Raw genomic sequence first — 23655 nt, forward strand, 5'->3', positions numbered from 1 at the left:
TTATCCTGTTTCCTCGTCTCTTGCGCGATTCTCGCGATCCCCTTAACCCGATCGTATTGAAATAAAATTGCTTACTTGACAAGGAAATATTAATAGGCTATTTTTTTTTTTTTTTTTTTAACAGTCGTCTGTTTTTTCGGCTGCCGGGGGAAGAAAGATAACGGGGACTCCGATATAGAAATTTATTGCTCGCAGGCGCGAGCGGAGGAGGTTCGTTATCGAAGTATTAATGATAACGTGCGACGTATTGCGATCCGCGCGTTGACAATGATAATAAAGTTGAACGCGTGCGGGAACCGAGAATATCTTCTTGCTGCATTAAAACGTGCCGCACGAATGTCGTGTCCCGTTGAGAAACAAATAAGCGGTTCGGTGGAGTTTGTTTGAGAGCGGCGTGTGGCGGGCAGAAAAGTTTGAAAGTGGAATTGAAAGCGGAGCGCCGCGGCACGTAAACCGTGTTCGCCACTTGCAGCCGCACACCTTGATCCCTAAGTAACGTTCGAGGGTAACGATTCAATTCGTACAATCGATGCGCGCTGTGGGTGGCATGTTATTCATTATATCCGGCTCGGTGAATTAAAAAGTTGTTGCCCGCGCTATTATTCGCCTCCTTCGTCTCGAAGGTAATATACAACAGTAAACGAAAAATCGAAAATCGACAGACGAGGCCGAGATTTGCTTTACGCGACTCTAACTTTCGCCCGCTTCCGTTAGTTCCGGATCTACTTCCTTCTCGCGTTATCTTAAATAAAAGCACGGTCGAATCTTCGAGCTCTCTTTTTTCTTTCTCTCTCTCTCTCTCTTTTTCTATCCCGCGATCGCTCCCTATCCCGGTCCTAAGCTTCATTTTATTTCCTCCATTGTTTCCACTCCTTGTGGGTAGCACTCTCACGTAGTCCTTCTCATTTTCCACTCACACGGGCTCGCGCGTCCACCAACACGCCCGCTTGCCATCTATAAATATCTACGCGCTCGTACACAATGGTACCAAGATCCCTTTTCTCAGCTTGTTCCTGGTCCCCTGAACGTCGGCATTATTTTGCTCGGTGGCCCCCTTTGTTTCGGTCCATTCTATTGAACTGCGGGCGAGATAATACGTCCTGCGCGCACCCTTGCGCCCGACACGTCGCTTCGAAACAAACCCGCATTCCCGCTTTCCAATAATTCGCAGTTTTATCCTAACACCTCCACCAACCTACGGTATACAGGACACCATTACGTCTCCCGCGGCGGAACGGCAATTCCGCTTGCTCGGAAGGGGGAGGGGGAAAGGGGGGAGATCGATATTACACCCTTCGCGATACGCACTAAATCCTATACGACACGTAACGTCGCGACCGGTCACGAAAGTCTCGCCGAGCCGCTTTCCGTCTTAGCCGAGCGCGTTGATCGATTATGCGAGGAACGGTCGAATATCGAAAAGGTTATTACCCTCCCCGTCCCTTCAAATACAAGCGGGCAACTTCTGGGATGTTGGAGGTCGAGGAGGCGCCGGTATTAGCTAACCACGGGCTTATGTATCTCGGAGTAAATTCCGAACTGCGAGGCATCTAGGATAATATTATGCTGTGCTGACATCTTTGGTGTTAGCCAGGCCGTCCGTTACACAACATCAGACTACCAACCAAACCCTAGTCTTCCTTTACCCTTCTCTCGCACAGGCGGAGGCCAAGCCAAGTCGATAGCCCGCCCGAGATCCTGCGGTCATCCCTTACGGGAAAGACCAAAGGAGTTGTTGGCTCCGTTCATCTCCCTCACTCGCCGAAGACGATGAAACAGAAGGTAGGTGAGGGACGAGGAGGTCGAGAAGGAAGGCAAACGTGATTCGAAGGAGGAGAGACAACGTGACCTTGCTGGAAGACTGAGAAAGCCGACTGACCGAACACTACACCTTGCTAAAGCTCCGCGAGCCCGTTACGAGGCTTTCAAATTACGGTACAGTTTCTCTCAAGAAACCAGAATTCGAATTAACGAGACGGGCAACAGGAACAAGCTCACCTGAGGCCGGTGTATCTTGCTAAATGATGCGGCTGCCGAGCGTAAGCTACAACGTGAGAACACGGCGCGAGTCTCGGTACCGTTTGATCGCAGGGCCATTAAATCTTACATTCTCGCGGCGGTCTTGTTTGACCATCTACAAGTTTCACGGCGATAATACATCGCGAGTAATTCAAGTTCCCGCGGTCTCAATTATTACGGCACGTTTAAAATATTGCTATCGCGCACGCTGCGCGATTTGATTAGTGTTTAATATTTTCGCTCGCTTCCGCGATATATGAAACGGCGGCCGACCGCTTTTCGGCGAGAAAGAAACGGCGAGATGATTTTACGCGCGACAGGCAAAAACGATATGCACGTGAAAACGGCCTCTAACGTATTTCTAACCTCGTTTTGAGACGTCGTTTGAATTTATGGTCGCTACGTAAATACCGCTCGTACTCCACATACCGCGGCCGAGGCCTTCCTAAAAAGATATCGAGGTATGCCTATTCAAAGATGAAAGGCCCATTACCGGCATATTTGTGTACAGAAAATATTCCAGAATGCTACACACAAAATTCCTTCAATATTTGCGGCTGCCCATGAATATTATTTCATGTGAAAATTTTAATGGGATGCGTTTCGGGCGTACACAATGTCTCGTTACAACTACGTGGCAATCTCTTTTTCTTCCTCTGCCTCTCTTAATATTCTCGCATTGAATAGCGTGATTTTTTTTATTTTCTCTTTTCTATTTTCTTTTTTTTTCTTTTTTTTTCTGCGCGCGCGTCTATTTAAACCGACTGTTCCCGATGCAAACGGAGAACAAAAATTACAGCCAACGAGCTTCACCGAGGCGCTACGAAAGTTGGCAGCGGCGACCTCCCAGAGGATGGTAGGCATACAATATTTGAAACAGAAAACCATCGGGGATGCTGCGCGGCACGCTATGCTGGCCACGCTGAATGCATCAGCGTGTCCCACAGCAGCCGGACTACTATCAAGTATGTATGGAATGATATGATTTTCGTTTAATTAAAACAGTAATAACTGTTTCGTCCGCATTCCACAGCGCGGGCATTAAAATATATGGAGTGCCATAGGTGCGCAGCCGTCATGACTTGAAAGGAACGAAAAATGCAATACGGGGGAAAGAGGAAAAAAAAAAAATATATATATATATATACATGCACTCGGGCGAACAAAGGGAGAGGCATCAGATTCAGAATATGCTTACGCGAATGCGATTTATACGATCTTATTCTTTTTTCTTTTTTTTTTTTTTTTTTTTCTGTGCGCGTCAAGGTATCCCTATCGCAACCGGCCGGACCGAATTTACGTATTTTATTTCGCTCAACGTGCGCAAAAAAAAAAAAACGAAGCGTACGCGTAAAATCCAAGATACATTGCGTTCCGATAAAATATAAAGAGTGGTATTTCCTTGGGGAATAAAATATGATTAAACGGCCATCAGAAGTGATATCCGAAAGGAGGATGTTGCTCAACAAAGGGTGTATTCTTCGTGGCTCAATAGCCCAGGACGAAAACGAGGCTTTGTGCGGGCGAAGGCCGGCAAGTGTGTGCCGCGTGGAAGAGAGGAAGGAAGGCGACGAGAATGGAAAATAAACGTAGCGATGATGCCCCGAGTTTGAAACAATTAACATAACAAAGCGAGGCGAGGCCGAGCGACGAGGGGGAGGAAGTGAGAGGCGGAAAGGGAGGATACGTCGAGCCAAAGGCAGGAGGGGTGGAGACGCGGGCGCGTTTCTCTTGAGATTTTGGCACCGTTTCCACCGTCGACGGCAGCCTATTCCAACTTGCGGTATTCGAAAACATTTTCCCCGACCGGCGTAAACGGATCCGACGTGAACAGCTGAAGGGCCACACGGCGTGAGGAAAACTTTCCTCCGTCACCTGCCGTTGTCACAGTTTTACGGCCGGTTCTAGTATAACACGCGATACGTTATCCCAAAAATTCAAGATATTCCATTCCGGCGCATCGGTTAGATTTTTATCAAATAAATGGCAATTTACCGCGTTATTCTCTCTTTCGTCGCGAATAACGGAGGGTATCTGGCAAAAAGCTCCTTAGACTTTGTATTTTTTTTCTTTCTTTTTTTTTTTCTTCCATACTTAGTAATTTATGCTTTACGAGTGAAGATAACATCGCGGAGAATGTCATAAATCAAACGTCGGAACTTCGTACCCGATACTTTATTATGTACTTTAAAATATCTAAGTAAAACAATAATGTAATTTCCACCGAGAGAGTTTCTCTCTTTAAGAAATTGTAATCGAGCACGAGAAATATATACGTTGATTAATTTTATCTATCCGAGATGCATTTAAAACGTCGTGCAGGTAATCGTAAAAATTGCTTTTCGCGTACGAGAGTTTTCACGCTTTTATTCGAACCGATAAGAAACCCTTTGTTCATTCGCTTTTTATCCCTGTGTTTTCTAAACCGCTGCTAATGTGCGCGGTATCTCAAAATCTTTACAAATAAACGTTCTCCGAGTTATAAAAAAAAAATAAAAAAGGGAAAAAGAAAAAAGAAAAGAAAAACGCAAAAGAAAGAAAAGTGTTACGTAAGAAAGTACGGAGGTAGAACTTCTCTACAAACGCACTGTGGCGAATAAAATGATCGATCGAGAAATTTCCTAAACAGCGAGCTGGAATCGTGTTATTTCTAAATTAAGTCTACCAAAGAAATAACACCATGCCCGAAGGTCTAGCGTGAATAATGCGGCGCGCGTGACTGTGATAAATATTTAACCCTCCGCTAGCACAGGTTACCTTTCCTTCCGTGCGAGATTAAGAGAGTTTATAATGACGCAATCTTGCGCTAACATTCGCAACATATTGGCGTTCAAGTAACGCTCGCATGATTGTACAAGATTACGCGAGAGGATGGCATTCCTAATGAATATTCGCGTGTAGCTAATTTACTTTCCGAATCAGGAAAGGGAAAAGAAAGGGGGAGGGAAGGGCGAGGAAAAGAGACGTTGCGTTGAAATTCCGAAGTCTTCTTTTAAACCGTCGAGATACCGTCGCGAAGATATCACCGAGATATGACAACTTTGTACGAGCCAGCCAGAAACGAAAGTTCTGCAAAGACAATGCGACATAAACGAAACGAGCCTCGTAAGAAAAGTTGCAAAAACGGGACGACGCACTGAAGCGTATGTCACGTCAGACTATGCACCGACCTTATCTACTTGCTTTAATATCACGCGCCCTAAGTAGAACGCCGCGCGTTACGCTCAGACGTCGCTGTTTCCGTAACACAGTTCTATAAGTTCCCTCTGGGAACTTTCACCATATTAACCCAATATCAGCCGTACGGTTTAGAATCAGGTTAACAACCGCCTCGGCGAGGTATCTTCCTTGCGTCGGAGGGCGCGCGAATCATCGGCCATCAATTCGATTTGGCATCATTTGCGCGAGATAACGTTGGCGCGGTTCGATCGGAGCTTCGCGGGGGAGCTTTCGCGAGCTACGCGCGGCTAAATTGGATAACCGTTTGATAAATAACCCACGCGCGATATCGAGTACGAATAAAGACGCTTCCCGAGATTTTGTAAAAAAAAATATGACCGTCACATTTAGCGGTGAGAAGTATGCATTGTGGCGATGTATCGCGCGGAAACGTATGCATCTAAAGAAGCGGCTCGGTAGTTTATCTTTTCGCGAAGTTACAGCTTTATTGCACCTGTTTTATCTCGACCGGGCGCGATCGCGGATCCGCGAACAGAAGAACACTTGGAATGCTCCTTCGATCGCGGCCGTACATAAATCTACCCGCCGTATCGTTCTCGTCCATTAGCATCTCGTCGTGCGTAGAATCGGCGGCGAGGACAGCGTATCCTGCAGTTTGTCCCGGTATCGCGGTTTGAGTAACACACCGACGGTTCGGCGCGGCAACCAGTCACTGCGCTGGTGGGAAGTATAAAATGTCAATACGTTTACCGGCGGGCTATTGTTGAGCTTGATCTATGTTTATGGGCGTAACGGCATAGGTCGCCTCCGTCGTCGTTGCATACGGAGCAACGACGCGCGGAGAAAGCGCCGAGTATCTCTTTCTATAATGTTCCGGCCGTAATACTACAAAGGCGGTCCTTCGTTCCCGCTTGTGTCGGCAAACGTACGACGGAGACGCTTTTGCGAGCTCACGTGAAATATTTCGCCGCGCGTATACCGAAAATCAATGCCTCCGCGTTGCAAACGATTAATTAAATTTTTTTTCTAAGTCCGGTCAAAAGTAGATATATAAATTTTTATTATTTTCGCATTCAGTTAATTGCACGTAATGACGAAGGGAAGATGCGAAAATAATTCGGCGAGTCATCTACTAGCTCTCGGAAAATTTATAAATGTGCGAAGGATTAACTCCATCTCCTGCAAAGCTGCCGATAAGACCGAGGAAGATTGAGGAAGTTATTTGCACAAGACGAGAAATTACCTCCCTTCGTTCCTGCAGTGTCTCGTATCCGAGCGTGTTCTCGCTATCTTATTACGTGCACGTGTCTTCGAATGTATAGCCGCGATAGTGTATGTAACCCACGCCTGTGCTGCGGCGATATCGTTTGTGATAATGCATGTGCCTAGGTACAGATCTCACCCGGTCGAACGATCATCCCCTTGCTATAGCGACCTTTCTCATTACCTTAAACTTTACGGGAAATAATATCGCCGCCGAAGACTGTCTGCGAAAAACGAGCGTTCGTCACGGTCCATCTCGAAAATCGAACCGAAATGATAGACGACTGATCGTCGAATCTGTCACAACGTGGTGTATTTGAGAATTTCTTCAGCTATTCTCCGTCTCCCACGCTCGACGCTACTCGGCACGTAGAAGAAAATTGTCAGACGTAGAAAAAAAAAAAGAAAAAAAAAGAAGTAGCTGCAGCTCGTACGCTTTGTTCAATATATCGCGAGTTCAATGAGAAAGAGAGATAAAGGGAGAGAGAGATAGAGAGAGAGAAAGGGTTCGAGGTGCCAGAGACTCGCCAAGGGAATGAAACCTGATTTAGGACTGCGGTCCAGAAATCTCCCAAGAGACCCTCCAGGCTGACCACCGCGCACTCGCTTCGCTTTCCAGTGTCCCTCCGAGTACGATCCTCGCCCTCTACCACTACCTTTTCTCTACCGACCGACTCTTCGGTGTTCCACGTCCAATGTCCCATGTCCCTGGACGCCAACAAGTGCGACTCTTTACCAACATCGCGTCGGAAATGCGTCCGGAATACTGAAGAGTCTTTCAAGTATTGCGACGGGATATGTTATAACAAAAAATAGCGAGCTTAACCGCCTCGAGAGAAAGAAAATACGTCGGATATAATGCGGAGGTGAAGGAATTAGATTTTCACCGAAATGTAGTATTTCACATTTTTGCGGCGATTAAAAATTTTCGTGGAATTAACTAAAGCAAGTGGAGAAATTCAACGCTAAAAAAAAAAAAAAAAAAATACGACGTTCTCAACGTGCCCAAGGTTCTCTTATTCGAAGAAAATATTTCAAAGCAGCGAAACGAACGAGTTTTAATACGGACAGACAATACCGGCGGGCGCGGAATTTTCACTCGATACGTTTATTCCGTACTTGCTTTAAACTTTCCTTTGACTCATATAATATCTAGTTTCGACTGCTTTTATATCGAGTATTCTTGCGAAGCGTAGAGCGAAGAACGGGCCGACCGAGGGAGGGGGAGGGAAAGGGGGTCGAACTTTCAGACGGGGGCCACGGAAAAGAAAGAAATAAACCGAGCACCGAGAAAGGAGGAAGGAAGGAAGAAGCTCCTGGCACAGCCTGGCGTGTAGGTTACTACGTGCCTGCTCGCCGTGGCATCCCGTGACCATGGTCTGACTTAAGAATTCGGGTCAGGCTGTAACCTGCCTCGATTGCAAATATAGGGAAACACTTTTGGAGGCGCTGCCAAAACCAAAACTCAAGTGGCACCGGGCGTCGTGTGCACGTCGCGACGAAAAAATGCAAAAATTTAATCGACTCCCGCCGCGCCGATTCGCCAAAGTCTACTTGGCAGTTTCTACCAGAAATATATGAATAAATATAAGGTTTCACGTTTGTCCGTACATTTAATTTTTCAATCATCTTAATAATTACCGCCTACGTGATTCCGTTCGTTCGTAAATAACTTAAATTCGCAAATAACGCTTACTTTCGTCGACTATTTTTTAAAGCCCGCTTCTGACGTAGTATATGTATATGTATATCATTCGGAAATCCGTAAACCCACCCCGTTACCGCAGCTCGGAAACCGGAGAAGATAGCTTACCACGTCGCTCAATCTCGCCGAAAATCAGTAACCTTTAAACTTTTCCCCAGCTCGCCCACCGGCCACTTTCCTCCGGTAGCACGAATTTGATGCCCGGGATACTTATGCGGGAAAATGGGAATATTATGCCGCCGATGTACCATTAGCGCATCGCCGCCGAGTTCGGTTTCGGTGAAAATTTTGTATTTTTAACGCGTTGCGCTCGTCGCGCGTACATGCCACGCGGCACGCAAAGCGTTATCGATAGCCTTCATTATTATTGTAAGAGATAACCGCATCTCCGTCCGTGAAAAATACGCGTTTCGCTTAAGAATGCTCGAAGCACGCAATGTCACGGAAAAATAGCGCGCCCTTTGTCACCGGATATGAATCTTATTGAACATACTTGGAATATGCTCCCACAAACGGCGGGCGCAAGAATGCACCCGCGAAGCGGCGAAAGCTCGCAGCTGCAGTCACTGAAGAATGGGCCGACATACCGCGAGAAGTTCTTCGCCATCTTTTTTCGAGGCTCGCGCCATCATGTAAAATTGTGGCGGTGGAAAATGTAAAATTCGTGCGAGCCGGCGGATATTAAAACGAGGATAGCCCACGGAGCATAAATCGTGTCAAGTATCTACGCAATAACTTATCCCTTTTCATTTCCATCCTTCGCGCCCTTCATAAATAGATATACAGCTAGCGATGCAAAGTAGCTCTTCCCGCGGAAAAATAACATCCCGTTGCCACTCCGAATACGTAAATCCAGCTATTCGACTTTCATTAAAAAGAGCGTAATAAGGATATGCTCGGTAATTTGAAAAGTTTATCGCACTGAGTAATATTCGCGTTAATTATCCTGTCGGATAATTAAATGTAATAAAAATGTGCTCGTTACATTTTTCAAATCACATATGTTTCTACTAAAAAAAAAAAAATATTTTATCCCTAAAAATTAATTAATTTGAGAACGATTTTATGAAATAAAATTAACCTTTCGTCGCCATTGTTAAGCATAATGAAATGCCGAAGAGATTTGCCGTTTTGCGAAAAGCGTGCGAATGTTCTACGTGGTACAGAAAACCGTAATAATTCTAGACCTCACATAAAAAATTGGGGGGGGAGGGAGGAGAATGCTAAATCTTTCGCGCGGCAAGTAATTGCTGGGATAAAAAAAATCAATGTTCTCGGATTGCATTCGGATGTACCTGGTTGATAAAGATAAAGGTCCGCGGCGCGCGGCCACACAATCGCTGAGCGCTCCACGCTGCCTGGTTGATTCCGCGTGCTTGCGGATCTCGGAGGTCCCACGAAGCAGTCGCAAGCCACGAACTAGCCGCCGCGTTTATCGTTTCGCAAGTCGCACAATCGTTTCTCACGCGTCCACGTTGTCCCTCTCGACGGAATCGCGATAACCGTGCGTCGTCATCCCTCTCCTGCTATTCGCGACATGTATGCTTCCGTTCGCCGACAGCAGAATGGGAAACGCGTCGTCCGCCGCGCACAAACGAGAAACGCCTGTCCTCACAAACGTAACACTCACCGAGTACGGTTCGCGTTCACGTGCGGATTAACGCCGTGCGTGCCCGCGGGCACCATGAATACGGTCTTGTCGCTCGCGGAAGCGCGAAGAAAATCCTCCCGTTCCACGTAATCACTCGCGACAAGTCTAAACTACGCGCGAAACGCGAAAGTCGCGGTCGCGCGACCACGAGCGCCGCCGGTCGTTCGACGACCACGTGAGCTAAGAGCGAAATGATCCAACTCCACGTGTCTCTGATCTCGCTGCAGCCGACTTGTCCGCGAGAGCACAGAGTCGGTCCACGGAAATTGACTCGGCGAGGAGAGAGCCCGGTGATCTCGCGTCTTCAACGGAGAACTAAAAAAAACAGCACTGAATCGTAGGCTCGCGGCCGGAGTCAGAAAGCACAGCGGCGACGCGCGTGGTCAGTCACGTTTCGACACAAAGTTTCACGTAGTAAACCATCGATAACACCACCACCGAAACGCGGGAGATATATCGTCGACTCGAATAACGTCGTTTCGAACTTGCCACCCCGTTGTCTCCGCGACGAACGCTCCTCGTGCTAGGTGTCACTCGATTCCGAAACGCTGGTATCGCCGGCGAGAGCGTCGTCCGCGTAACTACCGACCGTCCACCGCCTCGTTACCGTCGTCGTACACATCAAGGAGAAAGGACCGCGTCACGTCGGAGCGGTGCGAAACGAAGCGGAGTGAACGAGTGGATGGCGGGCCAGCCGCGGGTAAAGAAAGAATTTTTTTTTTTAACGCGTATTTACGGGAAAGCGGCACGGTGGCTTTTACGTATTTTTTTTTTTTTTCCCGTCCTCTCGTTCTCCCCCACGACGAAAAATCCGTCCAGAATCGTCGCGCGTGTCCCCGGTCTCCGTCGCAGATTACAAACCCATGACCAGCGGGGGTGGTGACGATTACGGAGGGGTACGAGGTGGGGGGGGGGAAAAATTAATGGGGCTACGACGGAGTAGTGTCCCTACAGCTGATCGTCGACGCGATCAACGGCGATGTACAACTCGTGCACTTCGGCTACGACGCCGCCTCTTTTACTAAACGTGGAGATGGTGTACACTGCGGTCGCTCTCCGCACACTGAGGATAGCTGACGTCACGAGCCCACCACGCGGAGGTGGTCTCGCGAGCGACGGTTTCGCGCCGGCGCCCGCGGCGGCTGCAATCCTTATAGGCACACACAGTGCCAGAACACCCCTGCGCGCCGGTGAATTCCCGATCTCTCTCTTTCTCTCTGTCTGTCCCTTTCGCCCGGCGCTGACTACGTATATATCCTACCTACCAATACTGCTGGCGCGACTCGTTCCACCTACGAACGGCAGCCGAGTAACGGTTTAACCGTCGACGGAGGAGCTAACACCTAATGGGGTTTTACGTTACGTCACGTTGGGCACGGTCAAAGAGAACAAACCCGTGCTGCCTCCGCATGCTGGATCAATTTCAAGACGGAAAAACGGAGACCCGTGACTAGTAATTGATTGTAACGCATGCATATTGTAATCTCGGGCGCGCCCGATCTTGCATGTGATTTAAACGCAACTTATGGTACAAGTATGATTAATACAAGAATGGGGAGAAATTAAAGCGAGATATGTATAAGCTCGAATTAATACACCTCGCGTGTAATAAGTTGGAATTATTTTGAATAAAAAATTTAATGAAAAAGATGCGTATGGATATATTTTTATATGTAGCTTTTTATATGTAGCAATAAAAATAGCACGTATTATTTATAATATATTAAATGGTATTAAATAATATGTAGCAATGCTCGAAATTTATATGTGACGTAAAAATGCTCGATACCCAACGATATAACAGTTCGGAATCTCCATGAATTCATAGTTTCATCTAGCTCAAGTAATAAAATGCGTGATGTGCTCAGAAGTATCAACGAGCACGTCCCATCGATCCGATTATTCTAATAACTCGTTATTAAAACAATATGATAAACGATCAAATCGAATGATGAATAAATTATTTTCTCTTATTTCCAGATTAAATAAAAAAAAAATTAAAAAAAAAGAAGCCGAAATAAAAATACGTAAATATAATTCGAAATTAAAATTAAAATGACATGACCGTGCGCTTTATATGATTATTAATAAAACGGTCCATATATTAATATTGAATTATTTCGTATATTATGCAATTATTTTTGTCATATACGCTTCAATTAATAATCATTCATTGTAAATGTACCATGATGTTAACATGACCGCGTATACATTACGAATGAAATGCATTTAATGAAAAGATTTAATAACGTATATCATTGGAACGATAAAGCACGAACTTCTCGTCGGACAGACAATGCGATATTTTATCCATACTGATTTGAAAACAAAGGGATAAAACCGATTGGCCGTTGGTCTTGCGGTATTATCCATGATCCTCAAGCTGATCCTCCACAAACAGGAAACCCAAGGCATGAAATTCCGAAGAGAAAGCTTGGGAGCCCTATCGGACCGCCGTTATGGGTGGAAAGTTTCGGTGGAAGTTTCTTCCCAACTACGTCAACTCCATAGGAAACGACGGAGAAGCCCGGATCCGGAATGAGGGATCGGCAAAGGATGACGCTACTCCGCGAGAATTTGCAAAAGTAGACAATTTCGAAAGAGAAAGAGAGAGAATTTAGTACTATTATTCTACGTGTGTTTTTGACACGTATATTTATGGAGCTGATTCGCGACTATCAGAAATCTTTGACAGGCGATTCGCCAGAAAATATTTTCTACTTCTCAATACTGTATCGATGTTACGTTAATATTATTATATAAAATAATTATATTTTAATATGCTTACATACGTAATTATTATTTTTTTTTAATTATTTATAATTATCTAAGCTGCATCTCGCATAATTTATTTAACGTAAAATATACACGAGTCACAATGGAATTACTCAATTACGGATCTCTATTTTCCACCTTCGAAATTGATCTCGCCGAAGACCATACCCGATCGATAAACGGATTAAATCGGAACGTCATAAGCAGCGGACCGATATTATAAGACGCAGGCTCGTCAGTGAGCGAGCAGCTCGGTTTAAACAGATGTCAGTCAGTATGTAGGTTGACGCAGCACGCTGGGAGCAGAAATGTTGAGGGTCTAAGGAAGGGAAAGAAAGAGAGATAGGAAGCTCGCAAGAGAGAACAGCCACCCGTCAATCTCGCTCTCGTTCCGTCTCCATCGCTCAATCTCTCTTTCTCCCTCACTCATGGTCGCCGGTGGCGTTGGGTGGTAGGAGGTGGATGGAAATCAATAGCCCTGAATAATGAACCCCAAGGCAGCACCCTCTCTCCGCTCTCCACGGTCTGGAGCAGTCTCTCATGCATCCTCTCGTTCGAAAGCGCGAGCGGAAGCGAGAAAGAAAGAGACGGAGAGGAAGAGAGAAAGAGAGAAAAGTGAGTGAGACATTGGGTGTTCTCGCTTCCTCTCTTTTCCTCCTCTTCTTCCTCCTTCAATCTTCTTCGCCTCTTCTCGCCAGCGGAGGCCCTACTGAACCCTTCTCCTCATAGCCTGAACGGAGGTGTTTGTGTCCTCTCCTAGTCCCCAACTTTGCTACGAGACCCCCTCGAACCCAATTCGGATAACCGACGGAAGAGAAGGAGGAGAGGAGCAGGAGGACACGGAAAATGATTACCCTCCTCCTCCTCTTCTCCCTTCATCTCATTCTCCCCCTCGCCCCTTCCCTCCTCCCCTTCCCCCCTTTTCCGCGACGGATCGATGGTCGTCGAGCACCTTAGTTCGTGATTCTCCTAGATTCGGATCAATACCTACTTTAGCATTGCAATAAAATGGTTGGACAGCGCGTTATGATAGCCCGCGCTGTCTCTCTTTCTCTTGTTCTCTTATCGAGTACCTATCGAGAAAGCTATTTTGCCGGCACTAAATTTATTTGCGATTCCGCTCGGCGTGAGACGCGTATATTATCGGCGACGACGACGGAAACGTGGCGTCGACGTGCGGCGAGGGGGAGAGAGAGCCATGTACGAAAATCAATCCGATACATATATATATATATATATATATACATATATATATACATATATATATATTTTTGATCGCGAATCCCCTGTCGGAATAATCGCGCTTTAATGCAATATCGGTGTAATTGATTGTAGCGCTGCGACAGCCCGCGCCGCCGGCCCTCTGATTTCTTCATCTAGCGCTTTCGATAACGACGGTTAGAATAAATAGACCCGTCAATTTACATAGTCGTTAACGAGCATGCCTGGCGAGCCCTTATCGGTTCCGTAGCTCCTAAACCTCCTGACCTACCCAACGCGTTCTACGTTACTTCCCTGCATTCTCCTCCACCGTGCGCCCCAACAACGCGCACGATGGCTTCCCCCGCAATACACTACTCTGAATCCTTATCCTCCGGAACAGAACGCTTATTAAAGATCGATCGAGGGCCTCACGTCCCTTATCCGCGTTATCGCATTGGATATAACTTGGAAATCCAGAAACGCTTGGCGAGCTCGCCACATACATAATTTATTTGCCCGGAGAATCGCGGCTCGCGATGCCTCGTAGTAAAGCGACACGTACTTTTATCGCAACTTAAATTTGATTGATTCGACCGAACGGCAGGGCATATTTAGTACAGCCCCGCTGGAGCGCGGCGTGACATTACAAAATTAAAATTCTCCGCGCTGGGAGCTTAGATTTACTTTCAGATTAATTGAGAAAGAAAGTAAAACCGCAAAGACAATTATCGTTTTATTTTCCGCATCCGGAATATTTTTTATGTATTTTTTCAGTAAGATATACGAAAGTACGTGTATACTTATATACTTGAAAAATTTTCTCTCACTGAGCATTTGGATCACCGGCGAAAAGAATGTTATTCTAAGCAATCAAACGGATCATTCTACCAGTCTTCTTCCTTTCCGAGAGTCAAAAGAGCTCCGGGCGGGTCTACGGAACTATCCCTCGGTAAAGGCGGGCTGGTAACGACTATGCAAATTTCATTTGGCCCGGCCCAATTCTTCACACACGGAAGATTAAGACATTAGACTACGAGGGAAAGAAGGAGCGAGAGGAGGAGGAGGAGAGCACGTCCTAAACTGAAGAGTGAATATAGACAACGACGCGAGGGAGCAAAAGAGAGCTCGGGGGACGGTGCATCGTTGCGCGCTCGTTCCTCCTGCAGTCTCAATTATTTCATGCACCGAGCTATAAATCACGTGTGTGTGCGAACCTAAAACGACGACGCTAATATTTAAGTTGCGCATGAAAATTCGGCCGCTCGCGTGCATCGTATAAAATAATTTCGGTAGGTGGTGGTTATCACGTTAAAGGTCTAACCGCGTACAAATATAGCCGTTGTTCGTGCGGCAAACGGCGAGAGTATTCGCCGGTTTGCGCAAAAACGCGATAACATCATATTTCTAAAATACAAATTACGGTAAACATTATTTGGTGCTCTAAAAAGAAAAAAAAAGAAAAAGAACAAGAAAAAAGAAACGGGGCGTGCATGCTGCGCGCGCGAAAAGTCCGGCGCATATTTTAATCCGTACGCAAAAATGCCGGTCGTTGTAATGAAAAAGTTTCTTTTGTCGTTTCCGACCACGGCATATGCGAAACGTTTTACATAACTGGTAGGTAATTGTTCGTTTCGTTTGTTAACAATACGCGAGTTCTTAGACCTTTGACGCGGAGGGGAATTTTAATTTTCACTTTTCGAAAGTAATATTATATGCCGCGGATATAATTGTACACACTTTTTAAACGTAATTATATCTTTGCGGGTAAAATTTCTATACGCCGGGCGCGGAGATGGGCCACTCTCTTTCCACGTTCTTTGTCGATGTTTTTTCATTAACCCCGGAAGGCCCGGTCATATTTACATTTACAAGCCAACTAAAATGAAAATAATTACTAGCGCGGGGGAAAAAAAGGTGTTTCCACCGTGATAATATCCGCGAAAAAAAAAGAAAAAAAAAAAAAAAAGAAAGAAAAAATTTCTATTCCCTCGCGAATGAATCCTGACGGTTTGCGCCGCCGCGGCCACGCCGCGCGGATTTCGCGTCCGCCGGAACAACGAACGCCGGGGAAATGCAGCGGCAGGTTATGCTTCCCATCTCGAGATCCTACCTCCCGTCGCTGCCTCGATGGGAATTCCCATTCTTCGCGTTCGACGGCCCGGAATTTTCCGGCAGGCGGCTTCGGCGGGCGGCCTGAACTTCTTCCCGTCCTCCCCCGTGCCGTGCGAGAGCGTAATTTTAGTTTGATACCGGGCGCAATAGCCGCGTGGCCTGTCTGCTCTCCTTTCGATGTAATAACGAAAGACCGCTGAGGAACGAGAGGGGCAAGAGTGCCCGAAGAAAGACGGGACGAGAGAAAGAAAGAGAACGGCGCGGCACTACTTATCCTTCGTATTTTCCTTTACAGCGACTCTCCTTGCTCCCGATCGAGACAAAGCCGCGGGTATTACCTTATTTCCCCAGCGTCTTTCCCCTTCTATCGTGCAAATCCTTCTTACGCGAGTATTCGGCCGTAACCTATTCCACCGTCGCATACTCGGCTTCCTCGCGCCTCTCCTGCCTGACGTTTACGCCGAAACAACCTATTCGCATATTATATTCTCAATGGATTTCGCATTTTTCATGTGCTCGCACAGGACGAGAGACTATCGGATATGTGCAGGGAAAGCGAGGCGATGCCATGATTAAAAAGAAAACGAGTTGAAAAACGTGATAATAAAAAAAAAAAAAAAACAAACATAGTAATTGCATTTCTTTTTTTTTTTCCTTTCCTGATAACATCATTTGCAATATGAATCGTTTCAATAATGAATCCTGCAAAGCGCAGTTCTGTCGCGTTGTTCTACATTAAACTTTTCCCTCGAATCTCAAAAACCGTCGTAAAATCTTACTCTATTTTACTCCAATATTTACGTAATATTACACGCCATATCGTGCATTAGCGTTCCCGCGGGGCGACGAGAGCCGTTTGATCACGCGAAGAATATTATCGGCGGATTTTCACGTGACAAGCAGGTACAACGTTTCATCGTGAACGTTAACATTGTCGTGTGATCCCGCCGATTCCCAATGAGCGTGAGCGCGATGTATGCGCTCTCGATCGATCGGTCGGACGGGACGGAAAGAGAGACGGATGTAGGAGAGCCCGCGGCAAAAAAAGTAGGATAACATACGTCCGTGCACGCGACGGGGGAGACCGACAGACGAGCGGACAGCCCTCGTGCACCTCGCGCCGAGAGAACGAGGGATAAAGGGAGGATGAGAGAAAAAGGGAAAGGCCAAAAGAGAATGAGAGGAAGAGAGAAAAAGAGAGAAAGAGAGACGGGGAGATTGCGGAAAGGTCGGCAGTGGAGGGACCGGTTGCCATTGTAATGGCGTGTGCCATGGTCCCCATGTGCCAACCACCCCGGCAGCTGAGCCCTCTACGTTCCACTGTTAAATACGCTGAAACGAGCAAACCATTCGCGAGAGTTAAACTCGTAGTTATCACTCGAATCGATATACTATATATACCGGCGAATCTCTCTCGGTCTCTCGCTCTCTCCGCCTCTCAAATGCATCCTCTTTAAATCCTCCCTTGTGAACGAGCGGGCGCGCGCGATTGAAAGAAAGTACGACCGTTTTGTTCGCTCCTCATCGAATTGACAATAATACCGGGGGCCCTCATTATTGACTGCTCGAGAATCGGTGCTTCCAATTCTTTGGGAAATCTACGCCGGCAAGCTCGCGAGAGACTCGCGCAATTTTATCCCGGACGAGGCGAGGTCGCGTGATCTTCCGCGGCGAGAATACGCGACTCGATTAATGAATCGCGGACGAATCGTACTGCGAATCGCGCGAATATCCGTGATTGTGGCGAAACAACTGAATTATTTCCTTACTCGCCTTCGAGGCTACAATTCAGCGCGCTCATTAGTACGTACAGCAACGCTGGCAGCGGGACAAGGGAGAACAGAAACGGCGGGAACGCCTCTCGAATACCGACGATGGGAGGTCACCGAAGTATCGTAACTACCCAGTAATTAAGTACGGATGCTGAAGTGGCGGCCAATGGAGCGGCCACCGGAATAAAGAAGATGCAAAACGGATTCTCGTCGACGAAGGTGGAGGACGGTATTTCGCTCTCCCTTTTTTCTTTTTCTTTTTTTTGGTTTTATTTAACCCCGGGTCGTAATTCAATCCGGGGACGAACGTGCCGCGGAGAGGAAGAGCGCGGTGGAAGAGGGTAACTAGACCGAGGGTAGGTCACTATGTCTCCAGACAGAGTGAACAATGGCCTGGCACCGTTGCGAAATAAACGTAATGCTTGCTTACCCGATGCTCGCGTACGCTCGGAGGGAAAAACGTCGAAGGGACGCGCAAATTGATAACGATAACGAAATGGCAAGCTGGAGATCCGCAGGCTGCATGAGGCACGGCGGATAAGAGGCGGGGGAGTAGAGCGAGGGGAATCGGAAGGAGCGCGCAGCCGGGGGAATCAAAATATAATTACACAAAGGTAAGCCGTAACACGGAGACAGAATCGCGGGGAAATAGACGGGTCTCATTAAAATTGGAGAGCTGTTTCGAAACTGCGAGACTGCCGTGTCGGTTGCAGCCTCGTCACCGTCGAGCATTACCTTTCCCTAACTCGGCCCGACCTCTCTCGTCCCTTCGCGTCCTCCCACCTTCGTGCCGCGGCGGGTCCCGCGAAAAGTTGAAACAAAAAGAAACTTTTCCGCGCCACTTGCAGAAGGTTGTTAAAGAAAATCTATGTAATGCGTCATGCTACGGCGTTCAACGACTGCTCGCGTCCTTATCGAGCACGTTTATTCACCTCTATACGCGACGTATCTGAATCGCCAGTTATAAAAAAAAAAAATTATGACATTAAATTTTGCCAAATTATTATTTTCCTTTTTTAAGAATAATTTATATTCTCGTTTGCTTTTAATTGAGATAATCCTACAACCGGGAATTTTTTTTTATTTATGGGGCATATAAATAAATTGGTTCATAATTCGCTTCAGTGCGGCCGCGCGATTATCTTGGCAGCTAATCTCACGTACTCGCAAATAATTATGAGCTGTTTTAATTTTTAACGGCGAGTATCTCGGTAAAAGTCGACGATGTTTCAGTAGCGTATTTCCGAAATTGCCGAGGCTGCAGTGTAATTGATTTGCACTCGAGCAGATTTAAGTCCGGCGCGCATGATATATGTAGACACGGATTATTTGATTTAGTGGACGTGCGTCAATGCGAGCGAATGCGTTTGATTCGACGTTGATAAAATCATTCCTCTCGCCTACCGTTTGTTCCATCGAATGTGAACCAGATCGATACACGCACAACGATATGTTTCTGCGCAAAACTTTCGCAACCGTCGCAAAGTATTAAAATTCCTAAAAGATATATGTGCCTAGGCCTGCAGTTTAATTAACATTAAAAGATGCAAGTATGCGTTACAACACGAAGATTAAAACTAACGATAAATTTTAACGACGCTTGACTAGAAATCGCTTTAACGTTTTATTAAATGCAAACGAAAAATTTTAAGAATATTACGCCTTTAGAATTACTTATAATTTTCTAAAACGAAATTATCACTCTAAGCATGGAATCAATGACCAGTTCGCTCATGTGAAGCGTTCCATTGGAATAAACATTCACTTCAATAGAGCGTTTACTGCACATGAGCGAACTGGCCAGTGATTCGACGATTAGAAAAAACATTTCGAAACATTGCGAAAATTTTAAGAATCATTTTCGGCTCTTTTTCTCAGCAAAATCGGCGGAGAAGGACGAGAGAAAAAAAAAGAAAGGAAAAAACACGGTTTGCCAATAAATTAACATTGTCGAAAATACGTGGTATCTTAACGAAAGTTTATAAATGCGCCGTGCCGTTTAAAACACAGACTTTTCCTCGATATTTCCGCCGTGAAGCGTAAAGTCGTTGAATCGCGGACGTCGAGTCGAGCGGCGCGGCGAAGTTGGAAGGGAGGATAATTCGAAAGATTAACGAGCTATTTCCAGGCAAAAACTCGAACGACCATTCGTCAACCATAAATTCCGCGTGCCTACAAAAATAAAAATTGCGTTTGCCGCCCCTTTCCCTCCCCTTATCCCGATGGCGCGCTGGGATTGTGTGCAGCTTATCGGCCGGATATTTATTGTAAAATACCTACGTTTCCCCCGGCCCTACGCTACGGTCAGGCAAGCGGATTGCGGCCATTTTTCCTGCAAATTAAATAAACGGAGGCCGCCGAAGGGTTACGTCGGCGGTCCGCAGAGCCCGGCGAAAGTCCGTTATTTCTCAAACCGGGGGAATTTTTATACGGCAGCCGCGCGCATTCCGAGCTAAGCTTTATACGGCTATATGGACAAGTAGCGTTTGAAATTTTCGCCACCATATCGCGCGCGTCCTCCATTATTGATAAGTATCGAATAACATGACTTCTCCATTACAAAATCGGCTCTAGAATAACGAAGCGGCCGCCGGGACCGAATTTCCGCGCGGAATCGCTTGGCGCTCGGCTTTCCGACTGATGTACAATTCATGAAGACGATCCCGACCAGTCTCGGGGCGCGTTGTCTCATTTTTCCAAATACTCTTCTAAAATCCCAACCATACCCGTGATACCGAGCGCGGCAACGGTAAAGCTTTCCTCTTGGCGTCTGCTCTTTTGCGCGTATCGCTCACGTTCCACCCGCACCTCTTTGCTGTCGAGCATCATACGATGATATCGCGTAACACGCTCCCGTCGTAATTCGAGCACCGGGGATCGAATGGTGGCGTTAGATAGCCCGTTCCCGAGAAGAGAGGCTGTGACTGGTTACCGAGCACGTCGGTGTTAAAGTCCCCGTTTCCGGGACAAGTTTCCGCCGCGGAAACAACCCGAAACGCGTCCGCGAGCGCTGTCTCATTGTATCAGATCCGTCGACGTCTGAATGGTGCGTCGCGCGTGGAGGCGACGGGGGCGATGGGAACGAGCGAGACGGAGCGACGAGGAGGAAACGGCGCGGTAGGGTGCTGTACTCGTAGGGCGAGGGCGGCGGCAGGGAGAGGGGTAGCTTACGGTCGGCCAACAAAGGCCGTCGATCGTCGACGTCGGCTCATCCTCTCGGCGATCGACGTGAATGCCCGCGAAATTTATTGTTTCGCCGCGGCTTAGCACGCTCTCGCACCCACACGGTCCCTTCCCCGAACTTCCCTTCCGCAGCGCGGCGCTTCGTTCCGCTTTTCCTCTCCCCGCGCCGCCCCCCGCTACCCTTCTATCTTTCTCTCGCTTCTCCGCGCGACCCTGACCGCGGCCCCCGGACGCCATACACCACGTCGCGGGGGACAAAAGAATAAATCCTGATTAATCTCTCGGTCGCGCTTCGAAAGCCGCCGAGGGTGCTTTCGCTCGCTCGCGCGCGCGCGCGTGCTCGCGTTTGCTTCATCGTTACCGCCGGAATTACGGTTCACTCGGCGCAACGAGTTCTACGTGTCCTTGGCGCGGCTGAAAAATTAATGAGCGCCCGGCCGCTTGGATTTAGTGGCCGGCGACTGCGGTGCTTCGTAAAAATAATTTCGTAACGTTAGCGCGCGACGTGGCGTCGCTACTAAATGACGTGACGCTGAAGCGCGGACGTACCCTAATAGTTTCGCCTCTCGGACTGGACGTAAGGAATCAAGGTGAACATTTACACGCGCCACCGACGAACGCGGACTCTTCTCATCGAGCACGATTTCAACGGTGGGGAAAGGGCGTTTTAGAAATTCTCGGAAAGGAAATATTTCCTAACTTATTTGCGCGAGAAAAATTTTAAGTTCTCCGTTTCTTACCTTTGTGTATGCCCGTGTACTTATCCTTGAGGACAGTGAACTCGTAAATTTTTCCGAACTCCTCGAACATTGGACGGAGGGTATCTTCCTCGAGGTGACGCGGTATTTGTCCGACGAAGAGCTTAATGACGCCCTCGCCGTTACTGGACGAGGGCGACGTCGACACTGGTATCAGCATTTTTCAGCTGACGTGGAATGCAATTTAACTAAGTATCGTTGACACCTTTTTTTTTTTTTTTAACAAATTTTGATTCTTTAATGCACTTAAATTACTGGCTTTGCTTTTTCTTTTTTTTTTTTTGCCCTTTCGCTTTTAAAGACGGACACCGATTACCACGTGGCCTCGACGGACGATGGCGCTCGTTGATTACTTATCGCCACGCGCATAAAGCACGACCGCGGCGGAGTCAGTGAGTACTTGACACGTGAAGGAGAAAAGCAGCCGTCACGGAGGTACTCGTTAACTCTCGTCTTCGAGGGAGTAAAAGGTTGTCGTGAAACGGAGACGTTGTTCGCCGAAAACGGCAGTCACGAAGCGGCGAGGAGCTAACGGGCGGTCGGCAGGGTGGTTTTAATCACGAGCTCGATAAAAAATACACGATAGCGTAATCTTCGTAGGAACGGAAAACCGAGCGAAGGGAAGCGTCGGGGGCGGGAAGAGGAACGCAGAAACGAGATAGAACCACCGTGAAGAGGGTGAAGGCTAATGCGGAGAGCGAACAAGGAAAAAAAAAAAAAAATACTCAACGGGAACGGGAGAAAGAGAGAAAGACGAAGACGGTAGGGGGAAAAAAAAAGCCGACGGAGGGAAGTCCGACACAATAACGCGCACGCAACGATTAATGAATTTTGCAACGCGGCACAACGAGATAGTCGGCAACTGTTGAAGATACAGTCGTGTGCATTAGATACGTGATGATACGCGCGATTGTTTCGAAACGCAATGAATATCCACGCGAAATAAAAAGCACTGATACGATCGAATTCGCTTAAGCCATTATTGATGGTACCTTCATTACATTACGATATTACGAGATAAAGCGACATGTAGGGCGGTCTTTGTATCACGTACGCTAACATAAGCGTTTGCCTACAGCTGATCGGAGCTTACAGATAGAAGATTTCACGTGCGCGCATGTGCACGAAAGCCACGCGGTTATTCGACGTACGCGGTACGTATATCGCCGTGTTAATAGCGGTAACAAAAGATTTTTCCTGTTCGACGTCACGTTAAATTTGTTGCAATGTCTCCGATCCAGATTTGCGGGAAATAATTCCGACGGCAAATTAACGGCGGCAGTCGGATGCGCGGCGAGTACAACACTGGTACATTTTTACGAACATCTTTATCACGATCTTTTCTATGCGACGGGAAAATATCTCGCTATCTACCACTGTGGGATATTAGCCAATGATTTTATCGCCAACTTCAGCGGAGCGAGAGAACGATAACTCGTAACGCGGAACTCCCGCGCGCGCAGTTGTCCGAGCGCTTCCCCTTTAATTCTTAATTTCGTATACGTAGTTGGTCTAGTTTCCGAGACCCAGTTTATCACGCCGAATATCTCTGCCTGGTGGCAGTTGCGCAGATTACTTCCGCCGCGTGGCCGTTTGCCGATAGTTCGCGTTGGCGACTGTGACGATCAGCCGTTCTACCTAGACGATATCCTAAAACTAAACGATCACAAAGTACGGCACGGTTCACGATCACGAGAGAATAGAAACTACGACACGCTGCACGAGACACGAGACAACACTGATGGTTGAACGACCCTCGGCCTGATCGGCACCGCGCGCCCTGACGCCACCGTCCACGGGGAAATTACATACACGCGCACACATACATACTTCCGCCCACCTCCCCCCTCGGTCCCTCTTATCCTGCGTACCGCCCCTACGACGTCACCCCATCTCGATGCACGAGGGGGCACGTTTCCCCTTGTGCCGAGACCTTGCCGAGCGAGGGCGTCTTTGCTCCCTCTTATTAGCCTGCCCACCATCCCTAGCAGCATGTGCACCATCCATTTTCGCGGACCGCCCTTAATCTCTGAT

The 23655-nt window shown here is 47.3% G+C and overlaps 1 protein-coding gene across 4 annotated transcripts in view; it reads right to left on the reverse strand.

Moving 5' to 3' along the window:
* The window catches only part of Bru3 (bruno 3), a 535780-nt gene extending 525110 nt beyond the window's left edge, over positions 1 to 10670 (reverse strand). For 2 of the 4 annotated variants that reach the window (XM_070669976.1, XM_070669977.1), the window contains exon 1: positions 9463 to 10658. The gene's annotated coding sequence lies outside the window, so the exon portion shown is untranslated. Of the gene's footprint in view, positions 1 to 9462 lie in introns of all 4 variants that reach the window. The other 2 variants (XM_070669981.1, XM_070669973.1) reach the window with 2 other exon arrangements.
* Positions 10671 to 23655: the final 12985 nt, after the last annotated feature.

This window comes from Cardiocondyla obscurior, linkage group LG20 (genome assembly GCF_019399895.1).
Source record: "Cardiocondyla obscurior isolate alpha-2009 linkage group LG20, Cobs3.1, whole genome shotgun sequence".
Lineage (NCBI taxonomy): Eukaryota > Metazoa > Arthropoda > Insecta > Hymenoptera > Formicidae > Cardiocondyla > Cardiocondyla obscurior.